The following is a 19,774-nucleotide window of genomic DNA, read 5'->3' on the forward strand; positions in this document are numbered from 1 at the left end:
CTGGATTTCTGACAAGATTCATTTTCCCAACAATATTTTCCTTAATATCTAGCATGGGCTAAGGACTATTCCAGTCACTGTGGAAACAGTAATAAATAAGAGAAACTAAAAACCCTGTTCTCATGGGTGTTTGCTTCTGGAGCTGTCTTTCAGTTAGGTCAAATTTGTGAACACAGGACGTGGGGACAGGAGAGGAGCCTGGGATGCCAACCCCTGCATTGGTGGAGCAGACCTCTGTCTGCAGGAACCCAGGACATTCTGGCAAGCCTTTCCCACCAACTCCTGGGACAGAGCTCAAATAATAGGGAGGGGGAGCCACACACTACTCCCTTCTAGAGACTTCCAAAGTCCCCTCCCATGACACAAGGCCTTCCTCTCCCCAGACACCCACGAGACCCCTTTTATTCCAGGTAGAGTACTAAGCAGGTCCAGTCGGGATCTCTTTCTACTTTATCCTGACATGGACATACCCAAGACTAGCATCTCAGGTTCATAGAGTGACCTTATTCCAAGGCCTACTGGGGTTAATTCCAGATGATTTTTGTTTGGTTTTGCTTTTTGCATCAGTAGGAGCATTTGGGGAAGAATCTGGAAGTCACTGGTCTACCATCTTCTGCTGGTTGAAGGTTTTGTTTTGCTTCAGTCTGGGTTCTTTGGGATTGGGCTCTTAGAGAATGCACAGGAGGCCTCCTACCACCCAGCTGCAGCCCAAACCTGTATGTGCAAGGCTTCTCTCAACCCTGTCACCATCATTATAGTCATCCTGTTCACCAGGGCATTAAGGGGCAATCGTTGGCTAGCCTTGGTGGCACATGTCTGTGGTCCCAGCATTTGGGAGACTGGAGCAAGAGGACCAAGAGTTCTAGGCCAGCCTAGGCTACAAATCAACTCTGTCTCAAAAGACAGCAAAGAGACACATGATAGAGAATCACCCTCACCGCTCCCACTTTGAGTAGCCAAGAACTGGGACAAACACATTGGCACCATTGCATCCTTACATAGGCTAGAGGTTAAGAGCAGGGACTCAGGATTAGATCGCCTAGGTTTAGTCCACCAGCTGGGTGAGGGTGGTGATGGACTTGCTCTCTTGTCCCGTACTACACAGGAGCCAAGTACCAATCAGGGCTAAACCCAGGTCTGCTCCTACACAAATGTCATATCATCTTGCCTCCCAGAGGCTGGGCATGAGTTTTAAACACAGTCCCTGAGTAAGAAATTGTGACATCTTTGGTGTGGCTAGAGTTTTGTAACTCAGACCCATGGGTGGTAATAAGTGAACCTGGAAAGTGGACCTGAAACGAGGAAGAAATCAGATTTACAAACGCTTCGGGATCTGGGGGTAGGCCTGCTGAGGGGACGGGGCAAGGGAGACTGGAGAGGTTAGGTTTGGTTGTTTCAGAAAATCCCTGCTCATGAGGTCTCAGGACTTGGGCGGAGTGGGGGGTAGGGTCCCAGTAGCACAGCCTGAGACAGGAAGCTGAGTGCCTGGAAATGGTTGAGGTCATGACTAAGAGAGAGGGCAAGGAGAGGGAAGGGAGGGAGAGCCAGGCGAAGCTGTGATCTTCAGTATAGCCTAAGCCTGGCCTGACGGAAATGAAGATCCCCACAAGTGCCCCTGGGATCACCTCTCCAGTGGGGGCCAGCTGTGCACTGTGGGCCACTTTGGGACTGTGGGTCTAATTCTTGAAGGGAGGTGGCACTCTGAGCCTCTGGAGCTGCTGAGGAGTAAGTGCCTTGATCCTTGACCCAGCAAAGGGTTCCGGACCAGGCTTCCGTATTAGTATACACACTGAACTCTGGTGTGAAGGTGAGTTCCATCTGCAGCATGCCAGTGCCTAGCCACTAACCCTGCCATTGCTGGTTTCTGGTGATATTCAGGCCATCTCTTTTAGGTAGCACTCCATCCCTTAGCTGTTGGCATCCAGTGTGCCCCTCACTGCACTGCGCACCACTGTGGTCACACCGCCGTGGTCACACTGCCGTGGTCACACCGCCGTGCTCACACTGCTGTGGTCACACTGCCGTGGTCACACCGCTACCCAGTAGAGTTTCCTGGTGAAAGGCCCTTGCAGGACCGACCAGGAAATGTCTCATTCGCTGTACATCAGTCTGTCTATCAGCGCTCTCCTAGCCTAACAGCCTGCAAACACACTGGGTGATCTGAGGCCTCGTCTTCAAAGGTTGGCCCATCTTTACTCTCAATTCCACCTCAATAGAAGAACTCAGTTTCCATCCCATGAAAGAGTATTCAAGCAACCCTCAGACTGCTGCACTCTTACAGAAACTACACACACACACACACACACACACACACACACACACACACACACCCCACCTCGTTTCTGACCTGGGAAGACAGCAGAGTGGAGACAACAACATTCCGAGCTCTGCTTCTAGTGAGTTCTAATGTACCATCCAAATGGCTCAAGGATGATCATGGCCACAGATGTGGGAACGTGGGAGCTTCACCCATGCAGACAATACTGACATCACCCTGGGACAGTGGTTCCTGCATCTCAGGAAGAATGTCTCTGACATCCCCCATGTCACTTCCCTGGGGATATATTTCAGACTAACGCACGGCAAGTCAAAGTGCAACTGCATTTATTAAAAGGTTCCTGGGAGGCAGGGGAGCAGACACCGCCATCCCACATGGGGGCCAAGGCCCCTTTAACACCCACATGAATTCAGAGACAAAGAGACGCAAGGAAGTCATGCCTGTGTGGCCAAGGACCCCAGAGTCCTGTCAGGGCGGGGGTCGGGGAGAGAGTGCAGAGTCCTTTGTCTAGAAGGCCAGTGGAGCTGTGTGGAGCAAGCCCTATGAAAAGCCACAGCATTGGCAAATGCTGCTCCCTTTTTGACTGGGGGCAGGGGATTATCATCTACGAGGAAGAGCATTAGATATTCTGTTTAATAGACACCTCCCTAGCCAGGAAAACACCATATTCCCACCACCCAGACTTGAATCTATTGTATAAGTTTACCTGGCATTCCAAAAATGTGGGTCTGGAAGAAAAGCCTTCATCATCATCACTTCTTCTGACAAGTAGTTTTCCCATTTTTTAAACCAACAAGTACAAACATGACTCCCTCATGCTGGTATATTAGTTCCTAAAATTAGACATGAGGAGTTTACAAAAGTTTAAAAGAAACAGTTTTTAAGATTGCTAAACGCTCACTATTCAAATCAGGCTCTTTTTTTTTAATCCCTTTAAGTTAAATATCTTTGGTAGTAAAGGCAAATTAGGGAACAATAAATTATAACTTCTAGGCTGACCGGTGACTGATTGTAGATATTATAATTAAGTCCGGTTTCCTACACAAGGCATTTATCTTAATAATCATCCCATCCATTAGCATATCTTAAAGGGGTTTCACAAAGCAGGCCGTGGCACTTGTAGAGACAACTGAGCTCCTCCCTCGGCTATGAAAGGCTATGAAATCAAGAGGTGAAATTACCTTAAAAATAAGTTTGGGGGGGCTGGAGAGATGGCTCAGAGGTTAAGAGCACTGCTTGCTCTTCCAAAGGTCCTGAGTTCAATTCCCAGCAACCACATGGTGGCTCACAACCATCCGTAATGAAATCTGGTGTCCTCTTCTGGCCTGCAGGGATATATGCAGATGGAAAACTGTATACATAATAAATAAATAAATTTAAAAAAAAAATAAGTTTGGGTTAAATATAAGTTGAGAAACTCAGATTATAGTTACAAAAGCCTAACTTAAAAATATTTATCATAAATACCCCCCGCCCACCACCAGCAGCATGAAGAGACTTCACTTCCCAAAAATCTATAATTTCCACCAATCTGTTGAAAACTGCTGTCACCCTGCCAGACTTGTACTGTATAATGGAGAGCACAGCTAGGGGCTGGAACTTTACAGAGGGACTCAGGTGTTTCTCAAAGTCCTGGGCGAGAGTGAAAGAAGTGATTTTCTTGTTCCTGCTCATTTTAAAAGTGGATAAATTCTCTGCCACAACATCAGCTGAGCTCTTGGGGTATGTACAAGGCAGAGGGAGCCGGTGGCATGCCTGCTTTCTCTAGGACATGCTTCGGCCAGCTTGCAGTAAGAGTCCATTTCTTAGAACAGCGGGGGAGGTCAGGGTTATTGAAAGCTTGTATGAGAAGGCCCAAGGAGTTGCCTGCAGCATCTTCATACTACAAAGCTCTCAGGAGCCTCCTCTTCTGGGGAGACTCTAGGGTGAGCAGTTAAGCCTTTTGATACAATTTAAGCTGGTGATACAATTCTGGCAATTATCCAAGGCGCATGGGCAAGCCACACCAGCAAAGGCACTAGGAAGGTCAGACTGCAATAGAGCTTACCCTGATTTTATCCGGGAGATTGATGCACAAATCACCTTGATTTCGATTTGGCACAGGGTTATAAAATGCACTTGCAATCACCGATAGCGCCTAAGATCGGGCCCAGGCATGGGACACTGTATTTTATACCCCAGGTAGAGTTTTCCCTAATACAACCATAAATCAGTCCAGAGAGCAGGAACTCGGTACGTGTTAACAGGCAGGGAGCATTACCAGAGAAACAGTCTTGAAACCTGGGGCAAGCTTAAAACTTTGTATCAAACCTACCCAGACGTGCCCTTCAGGAGACCGCCCACAGTAGGAGGAGGTCAGAGCAGAGCATGAACCGCAAGACCAGCCAGTGAGAAGGCAGCACAAGCGGGCCAAGCATGCGCAGAAATCCCTGAGTTTTAGGCAGAGATACAAAATCTTGACAGGGGAGAAAAGGAAGCGCTACAGATACTAAGCGATAGGACCCTCACGCACATATTTAAAAACACACATTGAAATGTGAGGGAGAGAATAAAAATGTGCTAGCAAGATGGGAGAAAATTTTAGCAGTCCAAAGAGAAAACCAATTTGCAAAGTAACTCCTGTCCGCAGCAGCAGGGGCGGCAGCGGCTGGAGGAGGAGGATGTTCCTACGTGTCTCTCTGACAGGTTCCCACAGAATATTCTCATCAGATTCATATGCTCCAGGAAAATAAATACTTCGATTTCTCCTCTTCAACTCTCAGCCATGGGCTTTATAAACCATTTCCTAGTGAATCCAGAATATGGGAGCTCCTTCTGGTCTAGGAGTGTCCACCTCAGGATCAGAAAAGAAGGGGGTGGGGGTGGCTGGTCTTCTGCTGGGCATGCGGGTTTCAGCTGAGATTCTACCAAGGAAAACTGCTTGCCAGACCTCCCTCTCCTCAGACTACTCACCCCCACCACCCGTGAGCATCCAAGCCAGTGAGCTCCTTGGCCGACTGGCTCCGAAGCAAAGCATGAAAACAATAGGGATCAGAGCACTTAGTGAGTGGGACTACAGAGAGACAGAAGGTAGAGGTGGAAGTTACCAATGGCGTTATTTCTCCCCACGTTATCTAAGGCTTCTCTTTAACCTAGAGCCGGTAAGAAAATCATCCCTCTGCTGGTATGAAGAGAGACACCAATAGGCAAAGATTCCCTCAGCTTGAAGGCAAGCTACTTCTAGCCAAAGGTTCATTTAATCATTTGTAGACTCCCAAGTTCCTGTTGCCGAACATCACATAAGAACATGGGGGCTGCAGTTGAAGAAAGGAGAAAAGCCCAGGCCCCTGACCTGAGTGTGAGTGAGCCTGGGGGTAGAGTGAAATGGGCCAAGCTGTGGGGATTCTTGTTCCAGATGCCCATTCTATGACTTACCTTTTCCATTAATTAGAGTGGAAAAACATACATCACTTTTTTTTTTTAACCATCCTTTCTCTAGTCATCCTTTATCGAGTAGGAAAGTTAACTTTTTAAGTGAAAATGCAGGCCTGTGCTCAGAGGAGGAAAGCCGTGCAGGGCATGCATGCACAGAGGAGGTTAGGTTTCTGTTATCTGGCTCCTTGTATCCAAATTAAGCTGCCTAGCAGTTTTCTACAGTGTGAAACATAAACACAAAACAAAAAAGATAAGTTCCCAGCTGCCTTTGCCCTAGGTCAGATGTCAAGTTGAAGATAGTAACATAAAAATAGAAACAGAGCCAGGCCTCGGTTTCACACACCTGTAATCCCAGCACTTGGGAAGCAGAGGCAAGTGGATCTCTGAGATCCAGGCCGGCTGCTCTACAGAGTGAGCTCTAAGACAGCCAGGACTGTTGCACAGAGAAACATTGTCTCAAAAAATCCAAACCAAGCAACCAAACAAACAAAAAATAGAAACAAAGTAGAAAGAAATGCTCCTTCCAAAAGGCGGGGCAGCTGGGGAACTAGAGCCTGAGCGGTCTCAGAGAGACCAGACTTTCCCTTCTGACGTTTAGCGGATACAGGAATTTTGCCCCAAAGAAGGGTGTTCTCACCAGCACTGCCATGACAGAGTGAATGAGCAGACGGCCCCTCCCTTCTGTTCCCTGGACAGTGCCTGCCTGCAAAAGAATACTGAGGGGATGCGCAGGAGCTGCTGCGGTTGAGCAGGTCCAGATGGATCCGGCCTACCCTGTGCTGTCTCCTGCCTTCTACCTCCCAGGAAGCTAAAAGGCCATGTGGTTCCAGCCAGAAAGCTGACCCTTTTGTAAAACGTGTAGTCTGGAGCTAGAGAAGGAAGGTGTCCAGGCAGAGAGAGGCAGTGGCAGCCACTGTCCCTGGACACTCCCAACACAGGAGTTCTACAGGAGTCCTTCCTTTTGTCCTCTTGATCAAACCCTGGCTCTCCGTCATCACTGTGAGTCTTGGAAGGGAATCTCCCGCAGCTTCCTCACTGGAGAAGGTGGGACGACACTATAGGCATGGTAACATACTGACCGTCTGCCTAGACACTGCGAGAGGGGGAGGTGCTGGGATGTGTTGCTGGATATTTGATCACACTGTGTGAAGATGTGTCTATCCTTCCTCACCTGCCTAAGGCACCTTGTTATTGGTTTAATAAAGGGCTGAATGGCCAATAGCTAGGCAGGAGAGGATAGACAGGACTTCGAGACAGAGCTAGAAACTCTGGGAAGAATCTGAGAGGCAAGAAATTTGCCAGCCAGATACGGAGGAAGTGGGATGTAAGGCACCGAGGACAGGTAAGGAGCAGTATGTAGTGTGTAGATTAATAGAAACAGGTTAATTTAAGGTTTAAGAGCTAGTTGGGAACAAGCCTAAGATAAGGCTTTCATACTTAATAAGAAATCTTTGTGTCACTATTTGGGAGCTAGTGGTCCAAAGAAAGTCCAACCAGAGGGATGCCTCCATCCACAGCTCAGCCCACGGAAGGGGCTAGAAGCTGTCCCCAGGGGTGCTATGAGGATGAGGCCCCCCAATGAAACAACACTGGGAAAACCTTGGGCCCAGCGCCTGGACACAGCCAAGCCCAAATGTAAAGGGACTTTGCTTGAATATTTGGGCTGAATCAAAACTGCCCTTCAAAGCTGGAGTGTAACTAGGTGATAGAGTGGTTGCCTTGAATGCACCAGGCTCTGGGTTCCATGCCCAGATCGACAAGGGGTGTGGTTCTTCTGTTGGTGAATACTTTTTAATCCTGATGCTCTAGAGCAGGGTTTCTCAACCTTTCAACGTGACCCTTTAATACAGTTCTTCATGGTGTGGTGATCCCCCCTCCATAAAATTATTTTCATTGCTGCTTCATAACTGCAATTTTGCTACCATTCTGAATTGCAATGTAAATATTTTTGAAGATAGAGGGTAGTCAAAGGGGTCTCGACCCTCAAGCTTAGAACCACTGCTCTAGTGGAGGGCTCCCTGGGTTACCGAATGAGTTCAAGGCCAGCCTGGACAAGTTGGTAAGATCTTGTCTCTCTCAAAATAAAAAGTAAAAAGAGGGCTGGGGATATAACTCAGTAGTACAGTGCTTGCCTGGTATGAACGAGGCCCTAGGTTCAGTCCCCAGGACCACCAAAAAACAGACCAGGAGCCTGTCATGCTCGGAAATTGTAAGAGCATTCCTGGGAGGCTTTTTCATAGACCCAAGAGGACCTGAGGCCCCCACCACCCTTGAACACTACGGCTTGCAGGCTGGGAAAGAGAACCAGACTAAATGAGAGGAAGCGGGGCCAGGGAACGCACATATCCTGCAATCCCTCCCCAAGAATGACATCCAAATAGCAAGTGCTGGCCATCAGGGCAAGGGTCGCTTTTTAAAAGCAATCAGGTCACATGCCAGGCTGGAGTATATGGGAAGCCTGCCTCTCAATTTTGCTGTAAAATTAAACTGTTCTTTAAAAACAAAACAACAAAGCAAAAAACTGAAGTCTTAGGAAAGAGGCAGAATCTCAGAGTGCCAGGCTGGCAGTATTCAGGAACAGCCAGCAGGTACGAGTGGGGCAAGAGTCTCACGGGTGGGCTCCAGGCAGGAAAGCAAACCTGTGTCAATGGTGGCCGGAGGCATAGCCTCCAGGGGTGGTGATGACCTGGTAGGCCAAAGTTCTGTTTTAACCTAATGGTGACGATCTCCATTGGTTCAGTGTCTAAGCATGATTAAATTCCTACATTGGATGTTGTAAGTGGAGGTTAGTGAATCTGACCCTTGCATCAGAGTTAAGCAGCATCCTTCCTAGATACTGTGTTTGGGGCCTTCTACTCTTGTTCCTGTGCTCATAAGCTGGAGGGGTGGTGTGGGTGAGGACCATGCTGGCCCTGTGTTCCAGCCCCCCTAAACCCCTCCACCAGGAGGACAGGCAGTCACACCTTGCTTTTTCCCATTAGCTTCTTTTGCTGAGCACTTCTGCACGTCAATGTGTGCGTCCCGCTCTCCCTCCGGCAGGCCCTGGCCCTCTGTCTGTGTCTGTCCCCACCCCCACCCTGCAGACACTGTTGATAATTATAGTTTATTGATTTCTCCAGCTGTCTGCTGCCCTGACACCATGTTCTTCATCTTAGTTAGGCACCTTAAGGTCCATCCACCCCAGCCTGCATTTCCTGGGAGGCAGAGCGCTCTGTGTGCCCAGCCAGGGAGAGCTTCAACACATGTAGGCCGCAGGCTCCTCTCTAGCACCACCCTACCACCACCCACAACCCCCACCCCATCCCCAAGGCCTCAGGCTGAGGCTGGAAGATGAAGGATCTCAGCAGTAAAACCATATTGACATTTACCACATGCCAGACACATGGGGCTGTGTGTTCTCCCAAATCCCGTTGAGGGAGGCTTACCATTCACTACAAATGAGTCTCGGAGACGTAAGGGCTCACCTGAAGTCACACAGCTATCCAGTGTTGGAACTGAGAGCAGACCTAAATTGTGCACACAGATTCCCCAAGGTTACCCACCACAAACCAAGCTGGTTTGTGGAGAAGCAAAGGCTCAGGGGCGCTATGTAAAACAGTGCACCTCAGGACAGCAAGGCCTGTGGCAGACCCACTCCCACTGGCATCCCGAAAGAAGCTCCCCGACAGCTGTTGCCGGAGACAACCTGGCTCCTAAACTGCTTACTTCTTACCATAAACAGGAAGGCCATAAAAGGGGCCCCTTTTGCTCAGACCCTCAGGGCCCGCTCTCTCCTCCTCTTCTTCCGTCTCCTCCCCCAGTTCTGTCCCCCAGGCGTCTCCTTCTCCAGTTTGTGTCCCCAGGCAGAAGAGCAATTGTTTCCTTGAGAAAGTTACTTTCTCCCTTCCTCCTCTGCCGCAAGGTAAATGTTGATCAATACGGGTTGGAAATTTCAACTGTTACAGTTACCCTGAGTTAGGGACAGGGCTGGATACCTGTGCCCAGCCTAGAACCCAGAGATAGAAGGTGACAGTGCCCTCCCCCATGCTTTATTAACTAACTCTGTTTTTAAACCATCAATCTACAGAAAGGACTCACTTTCTGAAAACAGAAAGTCACAATTCTGAAAAGCTCCACCCCGGGGGTGGGGGGGGCTAGGTACGAACTCAGTCCCTGAGTGCTAGCCTAGGGCATGCAGCAGAAACCAGGCCCTATCCAGGGGTGGTGATGCAAGTCTGTAATGTCAGCACTCAGGAGGTAGAGACAGGAGGATCAGAAGTTCAAGACCATCTTCCTAGACTATCTAAAGTTCAAGGGTAGCCCGGGATATGTGAGACTCAATCTCAAAAACAAACAAACAAACAAATCCCTCAAGAGAAAGGGACTATGGAATAAGAAGTGATAAGAGAAGGCTCAAAGGTAAGACGAAACAGAATGTCTCAAAGAATGTTCTTGATAACATTCTTCACAAAAAGATTGAAAAAAAAAAAAAAAGTAAACCAGGAGAGTTTCCATGGCCACAGGGCTGCCCTTTGGCCATCATAATTGCATGGTTTAAGATTCTGCTAATTCCTGCTGCAAAGGACCTTGCTCTGTTGCATAACCAATTTTCCCAATGTCCTTCCTCACAAGTTTCTTTCTGCAAATGGCCCCCACACAACAGCATTTAAAGTCACCTTCTGTGCTTTGGGACCCTGAGGGACTGCATGAGGTCAGGGTTCTGGGTGTGCACTGGTGTCCTGTTGGGACCCTGAGAGCCCCCATGAGGTCAGGGGTTCTGGGTGTGCACTGGTGTCCTGTTGGGACCCTGAGAGCCCCCATGAGGTCAGGGGTTCTGGGCGTGCACTCGCATCCTGCTGCTGTAACTCTTCAGGTTGTTTGTTAGAGCCATAACTACTGGTCACTCTCCCTGCTCCCCAGGAATGACTGGAGCCCCACTAGATCAATGCTAAGTCAGACGGAAACACTGTGATGCCAGGAGAGATACATCGAGGAGCGGCCAGCCACCCTTCGGCAGGGGGACACTTCCATTTTTAGTGTCAGCCTCATCTCTCTTTGGTGCAGGGATGCTCAGGCATAGTCTACCCCAACTCCACAAGTTCACAGCAGTATCAGTCAAGTTTCTGGACCCCATCCTAGGGGACACTGGTGCATCTTCAGGGACTGTGACTGATGAAACAACACACACATGAGCGTTCAAAAGTCAAGGTGTGGCTGAGTCCTTGAAAAGGTTTGTCATTCCCTACAACTTGCCCTGCCTCCACCCCAGCCCTGGAATGTTCTCATCCCTATCATCTCACCTCTCTGGGCACTGAACATGTCACTGTGGCCCTCCAGCCCTGCAAAGCCTCTTCAGACTCCAAGTGGCTCCCTCCTTGTCCATCTCTGCCTGAGCTGTGTCATTTAGTGTGGGCTAGTCACCGGCCTCAGTTTTCAGTAATCTTGTGCTTGATTGAGTTGGGGGTTATAAGGTCTCAAGTGTACTGTCTTCACCTACAGCAGTTCACAGTAACCTCTATGCAACAATCTGGGGGCCGGGGTGGGGTTGGGGGTGGGGCTAGAGAGATAGCTCAGTGGTTAAGAGAGACGTATGGCTCAATGGTTGCTCTTCCAGAGGACCCAGGTTCAATTCCCAGCACCCACATGGCAACTCACAACTGTCTGTAACTCCAGGTCCAGGAGATCTGGCCCCCCTCACACAGACACTAATGCACATAAAATAAAAATAAACCATTAAAAGTAAAAATCTGGGAGTTTCATTCTAAATTCTAGATTTACAATTTCTATTTTAATCGGTAAAAAAAATCAGATGATCCAGCAGGACCAGAAGAGCCCCAACATTCCTAACATTCCTTTTTTGTTTTGTTTTGTTTTTTGTGTTTGTTTGTTTGTTTGTTTGTTTGTTTTTTGAGACGGGGTTTCTCTGTGTAGCTTTGTGCCTTTCCTGGAACTCGCTTTGGAGACCAGGCTGGCCTCGAACTCACAGAGATCCACCTGCCTCTGCCTCCCGAGTGCTGGGATTAAAGGCGTGTGCCACCACCGCCCGGCCCAACATTCGTTTTTTACAACCCTGGTCTGGAGCTGAGTGAGTGTTCAGGTGAGACCTGCACTTTCAGCTTGCTGAAGTCCTAACTAACCATTCCTTACCATCACTGGGAAACTAAGGCACCGGGCCACTGTGTGTTCTGGGCTACTTACTCAACATCTTGGTGCCTTGATGCTCTCAACTGGGAAACAGTCTAACAACAGTATTCTCTCTCCCTGTACGATTTAGATGGTTCATGATGCAAGCCTGAGGACCTGGGTTTGATCTCCAGAACCCACATGAAGAAGTTGGGTGCACTTATGCCTACCCCTATACTCCTGTAGGGATAACGCCCGCGCTATCACCAACCGTTCGCCATGTCCGAGCGAGGGGCTGTGGATTAAAAAATAAGGGACAAGAGACAGCGAGTCATTCGCCACGGCTGAAAGCCGAGTGCCAGCCGAATGCCGTTTTTTGAAAGAGGGAGGAAACCTTAAATACAGACTTACAGGACAATGGCGGATCCCCGGAGGGCAGAAGTTTGCTACTGAATGTTCTACATTCTTGCATCTAAGCTGTTTACACCAAATGCAGGATACAGGAACAAAGAACCTCCGGTAGAACGTTAGGTGAGAAGGAAACCGGCAGGGAATCTGAATAGGGAGGACATCTGGTCAAGGTCGGCAAGCAAGGCGGCAGCCACTCGCAGTGGGGGGCCAGGGCCCACATACTCCCACTACTGGGAACCAGGCGGGAGGATCCCTGGGGGTTGCCAGGCGGTCAGCCTAGCTGAATCACCAAGCTCCAGATTCAGTGAGAAACCTAGTCTCAAAGAAATTAGGTGGTTGGGGCTGGAGAGAAGGTTCAGTGATTAAGAGCACTGGCTGCTCTTCCAGAGAACCCGGGTTCAATTCCCAGCATCCACACGGAAGCTCACAACTGCCTGTAACTCCAGTTCTAGGGGATCAGACAGCCACACACAAACATTCATGCAGACAAAACACCAATGCACATAAAATAAAAATAATTTGGAAAAAAAATTAGGTCAAGAGCCATTGAGGAGGACACTTGCTATCAACCTCTGGCCTCCACACACACATATACAGAGACAGACAGACAGACAGACACAGAGAGGGAGAGTTTGTGTGTGGTAGATCCTGTATGACCTTGAACTAACCTCCACTTCTCCATGACAGAAATGGGGAGGACACTGTGCTGGAGGATGCCATGCATGCATGGTGAGACTTCTGGTATTCCCAAAGAAAGCCAGACCCAAGAAATACGCTCAAGGCCCCACCTTTGCCAGAACTGGTCAGGGCAAGCGACCTGTAGATACTGCTCCTCTCAGAGTATCACAGGCTATGTCTTTTTCCAGTTCGTCCTAATCAAGCATCCCAGCAGAGTACTTCCGGCCCTACCCAGGGCCCACCCCCACATGCTGCCTCTGACTCACAGCTGGGAGGCTTTTTCCTAACAAGCTTTTCTGGTCAGTGATCAGCTGAAGACAAGGCCTCTCTGACAAGGCAGTTGGATTTCTTCTCTACCTCTTTTACAAGCTCCCAACAGCAATCTTGCCAAATACTCACGGTTTTCCTATTTGAATGCAAAAGAGAGCAGAGGAAACCTCTAATCCCGCAGCACACACACACAGAAGTCTCATTCAAGACCCCCTAGCCTCTGTTTCCTGGCTTAGGGTCTCAGGCGAGCCCTTCAGTCTAGCCAGTCCCCCATAGAAACGGACAGGTGAGCATCCTGACACTTGCCCTGCCCAAAGCTGAGAGCTGGGGTAGATGGAAGGACTCTGCGACACTGAAAATCCTGTAAAGCTGGCACGGTGGCATGCGCCTGTCATCCCCACTACTCAAGAGGTGGAGGCAGGAGAAGTTCAAGGCCATCCTCAGCTATATGGGAGTTCCAGACCACCTAGGTTACAGAAGTTCCTGTCTGAAAAGTAATGGCAAGTTTTGGATCCCCGGTTATTGGGTATCTTCTGCTGCGATGCAATAAGCCAATCAAGCTGAATTATTAAGTCCAGGTTTAAAAAACAAAGTGAAGCAACTCCTAGGTGACTAGGGAAGGCAGGGGAGAGAGCAGGAGAGCACACAGCAGGTATGGTGACCGGGTCTCAAGCAGCCTGTGGGCTTGGTCTTGAGCCGCCCAGGAGAGGGGCTGACTCTTAGCAGGCTTTCTTAGGGGCAGGGTCTAGGGAGAAAGAGAGGTGCGACTTCCACCTTATCATCCCAGATTCCTTGGGTATATATGGCGCTGGCAGGGCTTCCACCTAAACAAATAGTAAAAATAAAAATAAAATAATATGTACCTGGAAGATGGCTCAAAAGACAAAAGTTCTTGTGGCAAAAGCCTGATGACCTGAGTCCAATTCCCAGAATGCGTATGAAGACGGAAAGAGAAAGCCAACTCTACAAAGTTGTTCTCTGGTCTCCACATGCGTACTGTGGCATGTGTGTGTGCCCGCCCCCCATAAATAAAGTGATGCCTTTAAAAATTAAATAAAACAAAATCCTCCTGATTATAGAGGGTAGGGAAGACTGTGCCTTCAAATCCAGAGAGGGAACACAAAACTTCACTGGATTAAGTCATCTCTACGCAGACGCTGGCCACCATCTAAAGTACATGCACAGAATCCTTTTCCCCATCGTGGGACGGCGTCTAGGGGATTAGGCAGATGATGTGAACAGTGCGGATAATCTGGAAGAAGGCATGACTCACAGCACCAGTGGGGTTGAGTCCGACAGCATGAGAATTCCTCACCCTACAGAGAATGGCCCACGATTTAAAACTTTTAATTGTTTCTAATTTTCAGAGCTAAACTACAGTTTGGTTGTTTCTGGGATTTCTTATGTTTGGATGGTGGTTGACTGTGAGTAACAGCATCCCATGGGATGAAATCACAGAGGACAGCCATAGTCCACCCGAGTCTGCTGGTGTGCCCTCCCTGGAGCCAGAATTTGCTTTGCCTTGGGTTAAAACTGAAAGGCCAGCGTGGGGGCCACAGAGGGAGAAGGGCCCTTGGCTGACGCAGTCCTGAATCCTGGCATCTGTCCTCTGCCCCTGGGAAGGAGCATCTCTGCCCGAACCTACCTCTCCTTGACTCAGCAAGCGGTCCCTCCCCTACTAGCATTTCTTCCTTTCTAGACCAGCCCTGGCATCCTTTCAGCAACTGCCTGAAGGGCACACCATAAGCACAGTCCAGGCACATGGGACGGGAAAGCAGTACATTTCCCATTTCCTCCGCATCAACTCCAAATCAACGTTCATCCACCACTCTGTGTGGGATTGTAACGTGCGGTCTGTAACTAGGCAGGGGCCCAAGCCTAAAGAGGTTTAAACAGGAGCATGAGAGTTTGGGCCAGCCTGGGCCATAAAGCAAAAACAAACAAACAAACAAATAAATAAATAAGGATTTTGTTGCCAAGTAGGGTGGTGCTTGCCTTCAGTCCCAGCACTGGAGAGGCATAGGCTGACAAACCACTGAGTTTAAGACTAGCCTCATCTATGTAGTAGATTCCAGGTTAGTCAAGGCTACGTTGTGAAACCGGGTTTCAAAACAAAAGGGGGGGGGGGGAGGAGTGTTTTCCATTTGAGAATCCTTGGCCATCTTTTGGAGAAACAGCAAGTGTGTTGTGGACGCGCAAATGAAGTGCAGCTTCAGGTGCACGCTCACTCACCCTTGCTGGATGTGAGTGAGTAACCAGTTTAATAGTGCTGCAAACTCACCAACCGACTTACAGAAAAGCGGGAAGGGAGGGATCCGACCCTCTGGGATTGAGTTTCTGAGCATTTTACCGCAGGAGTCAAATGCCTGTCAAAGATTTTTGAAGCCCAGGTTTGACTTTAAACAACCTCAAGAAGTTGTACAGCACACACGCCGCTGAGTGCCTATAAACAGCCCTGGATTTTTTTCCTGCCACGCTTCTAACTATCCAGTTCAATATCACCACGGCGCCTAAAAGGTTTTTAATACAGATATTAAATATATCCATATCGTCACTTCAGTGAGAGCTAGAGCAGCGGGGCTTTTCCTCTGGGGTCTTCCCAGCTATTTGCTGCTGACACAGACTATTAAAAATAAACCTACCCGGAGGAACTAGTCATTTTACATGGTATTAGGACTAATGTTATCATTTAGTAGCTGCAGAGATTTGCCCGCTGCAGAGGCCCCAGATAATGATGGAAACATGATCGAGTGAGATGATCTCTCCACAGACAACTTGCATCATCTGCAGCATGTCATGTAGATGCTTATTTAAGACTTACACCACTGAGCAAACATTGATGCCTTCAGCAGAATAAAACCATCAATGCTGCGGGTGATAAGGAATGGCATTCTCTTCTAGGGCTTGAGACAGGCTGCATAGGAAACAGGAAGCCTAGCTCTGTGGTTCGAAAAGGAGGGTGCAGTAAGACACTCTCCACCTTCCACCTAGCACATGCCAGGCCTGGACACATGGACCTACAGAATCAGCACCCGAGTCTTAAGAAGTCAAGTTCAGCCAGTTTTAGGAAGCTGAAATTCAAATAGGGTCAAAGCTAGGATATGAAAAAACCAGGCTAGTTACTCAAGAGGCTGAGGGGCAGAAAGATCACAAGTTCAAGACTAGCCTGGACTACAGAGTGAGTTCAAAGCCAGCATAACCTACTGACCATGTTTTAAAATTAAAAATTAAAATAATAATAATAATAATAATAATAATAATAATAATAATAATAATGACTAGGTGTTAGAATTCTGCCCTCACTCCAGCTGCATGTCTGCACATGCGCAGTTCAGGAGTTAAGTAAGGGGTGTTGCGTCTTATGACATCAGTGTGCGCTGGTGACTACATGCTCGAGGTGTGGTCACGCAATCAGCGCATGTGTGATGTAGCTCTGTAGGCCCACCTGGGCCTTAAAGAGCCGTGACTCATACCCCATCCCTCTCTCTGTTCTGCTCCCTCTCCCCCCTCCACACATCTTTCCCTCTCTCTGCACGTGCTCCTTCCCAGGCCTGGTTCTTCTCCCCCCACCCCTCTTTCTCCTAATAAAGCTCTGATACTGGGTAGTCGTGGCCCTGCCTCGTGACCTTTTCACTCAGTAACCAGCACCATTTATCAGTCATTTCACTGGGACTAGTTAGTGCTCAGTGGTAGAACACTTAACCAGCATGTAAGAGGCCCTGGGTTCAAATCCGCAGTACTACAAACAACTAAATAAGAAAGAAATAATAAAGGCAAAAACCAAGATATGACCCCAAAGTCAAGCCATATCATCTGTTTGTCAATGCCATGGAGGCCAACTGAAAGCAAGGACCTTGAGATACAGATAGATGAGCCCACGTCACCTCACTCACTGCTTGTGGGGCAGGGTCTCATTAGTCTCCTCAATGCACCACAGGACAGAGAAACCTCTCATGGCAGAATTCACCTCCCAGTTATCCACTCACTTGGATGGCTCATGTATTCACTCACTTCTGCAGACACACAGGCACAAAACAAAGAAAAAGTAAAAAGAGTAAAGGCCTGAGCTGTGCATGTGGTACACTCCGGCAATCAGGATGCTAAGGTGGGAGAATTGAGATTTGTGGGCGAGCCAAGGAGACAAATTTAAAAAAAAAAAAAAAAAGCAGGGGCAGCGTTGTCGCTGGCCCCAAGTTGAAAGTGCACACGCAGGCCCTCATGGCTTATTGAGCGCTGAACGCCCATACCAAGGGTCTGCTGGCAGGGCAACAGTCATACTGTGAGGTGTGCCCACGGGGTTAGGCAGCCCTTTGTGTTATTTTAAAAAGCAGGTGTAGAGAAAGAGAGAAGGCAGAGAGGCTCGGTCTAACCTTAGGCGGGACCACGTTTATTCACATCTTTGCCACTCCCATGTGCAGGTGGCTAAAATGCCTACAGAGGAAGATGGGTTGAGGCCCCTTATAGAGGCAGGAATGACCTCTGAAGTCTGCAAGGGAAGCTGGGAAGTGTAGTCCTTCGGCAGGAAACTACCATTCCTATCTGAAAGAGACAAATGTGGGGCAGGGGTGTTAGAGCTACTTTCTGCTGAGGAGGGTCCATGTCAGCCAGCGTAGTTCTCAGTCCATCGAAGAGGGGGGCCTCTGGTCATGCAGCAGGAGGGGAGTCTCAAACTTGATCCGCTGTGATTGGTCAAGCAATGGCTGTCCTGTACTCCTGAAGAGAATTGGAAAATAATTATTAGAGCACTGAAAGCCGGCAATTTGACTACAGAGTAAAACAGAGATTTTCCAGGAAGGTTGAGGGATAGGGAGGAACAGAGGTGGGTGAAAGTCGGCATAGAGTTGATTCAGGGTGACAGTGACTGGTCCCATTGCGCCAGCAGCCACGGCACAGAGGACAGGGCATCAAAGGAGGGAACAGGAGAAAACAGAGGACTGGTGTAAAGGATTGTATCTGGCCTGGGGTGAAAGGGATGACCCTTCTAGCCAGAGTTTCTCCATGGCAGCTAAAAGATGCAATGTGTTGCAGATGTATCAGGAGCAAATGGAATTGTTGAGGGTAAGCACTATTGGGAGAGCTGACGTGGAACATTTGTCTGGGTACAGGGTGAAGTTCAGAAAGTAAAACATTTAAATTCAGGGTAACAACACAGGTGTGAGGGTAATAAGGAGGAAAGTGATCCAGGGGAGGAGCCGGAGCAGGAGGGAACCAGAAGGAAGTTTTGTCTAGTGCCTGTGTCTTTAGACCCCATTTCAAACCAGTTAGGATTTGTTGGTGTGGAAGCAGGATTGTTCTGGGAGGGCACAAAGCCCATCCTTAGCAGGAGTCAGATCCTGTCCTTTTTAACTTTGGAGTACTGCAGCAGTCATGAAGTCCAGCTGGTCCTGAAGGACGTTAAGCTGATCTGAGCCAGTGAGACAGAGAGTAATTGAGGCAAAGGAGGCTTCAGTCCAGCTCTTTCAGTTCTGAGTCCCCAAACCATGACCAGAGCAACAAGAAGAGGGATGAGATGGGTGGTCCATAACCCATTAGTCCCCTTCTATAGGTCCTCTGAACTATTAAGGTCTGGGGACATTGATCTCTTGGTAACTGCTTCAAGGCTGGCAGAAGGGAGGGGAGCAGCAGGTAGAGAGCCCCAGAAGAAGGTCCATCCAAGGGGCCGTGAGAGAACTTAGCAGTTGGCAAAGATCCAGAACATAAGTCAGGAGGTAATAACTGTACAACTTTGTGGGGAACATTAAGAGACAAAGTGACATGGAGAAAACGTTGACATTGAGATTAACGGGAGTCTATATAAAATAAGGTTAAATATAAGGTTGACATAAGGTTAAATGCAACTGTACAACTGGCTGGACCATGTGCCAGAGTTCTGTGGAAGGATAAGGTGACTAATTAGCTGTTTATTACATCAGTCTCCTGCACGAGGAACAAGCTCCTGGAAGGTTACTAAAAGAAGTCAGTTAAAGTCAGCATCCAATGGATGACTCTGAACAGAAAGTGTCTCAGTGATACTCCTTGCTTCCAAGAATGATGAACTTTGTATATTTGTTTCAAATATTAACAACATCAGCTATTATTTGATTAACAAAAGCCATATCTCAAGTAAAACAAAAATTTGGGTTAGAAACAATTTGATAAGGTGAAATTTTAAAAATTAGGACTATTACCTTAAAAAGCCATATCCAGTATTTGAAAACATGACATTACATTTTTTTTTTTTTTGGTTTTTCGAGACAGGGTTTCTCTGTGTAGCTTTGCGCCTTTCCTGGATCTCACTCTGTAGACCAGGCTGGCCTCGAACTCACAAAGATCCGCCTGCCTCTGCCTCCCAAGTGCTGGGATTAAAGGCGTGCGCCACCACCACCCGGCGACAATACATATTTTTAACATAAATTGTTATAGTTATATTCCAAGATTATATAGTGAATATATTTTATACTGTCAGGCCGTGTAAAGAAACAATTTAATTCTAAGTTGTATTCCTCAGAAAGAAATGATTTCCAATTTCCAATTTAAAAACTACTTCCAGAGACAAATGTAATTTGTCTTGTCAAATGTAAATGATTCACTTTACAAAGTTTTGTAAATTATTAACCCTATTAACAGAAACCTAAAAAAACA

The 19,774-nt window shown here is 48.1% G+C and overlaps 1 long non-coding RNA gene across 21 annotated transcripts in view; it reads right to left on the reverse strand.

The window, feature by feature from the left end:
• Positions 1-19,774, reverse strand: part of LOC128104724 (uncharacterized) — a 98,570-nt gene that overhangs the window by 19,918 nt on the left and 58,878 nt on the right. For 19 of the 21 annotated variants that reach the window (XR_008216079.1, XR_008216066.1, XR_008216083.1 and 16 more), the window contains 3 exons: positions 17,524-17,866; positions 3,460-3,603; positions 2,985-3,111 (listed from right to left, as the gene is read on the reverse strand). This is a non-coding gene — a long non-coding RNA (uncharacterized LOC128104724). Of the gene's footprint in view, positions 1-2,984; positions 3,112-3,459; positions 3,604-17,046; positions 17,167-17,523; positions 17,867-19,774 lie in introns of all 21 variants that reach the window. The other 2 variants (XR_008216063.1, XR_008216069.1) reach the window with 2 other exon arrangements.

The sequence above is a fragment of the Peromyscus californicus genome, unplaced genomic scaffold (genome assembly GCF_007827085.1).
Source record: "Peromyscus californicus insignis strain IS unplaced genomic scaffold, ASM782708v3 Scaffold_8__1_contigs__length_139910024, whole genome shotgun sequence".
NCBI lineage: Eukaryota > Metazoa > Chordata > Mammalia > Rodentia > Cricetidae > Peromyscus > Peromyscus californicus.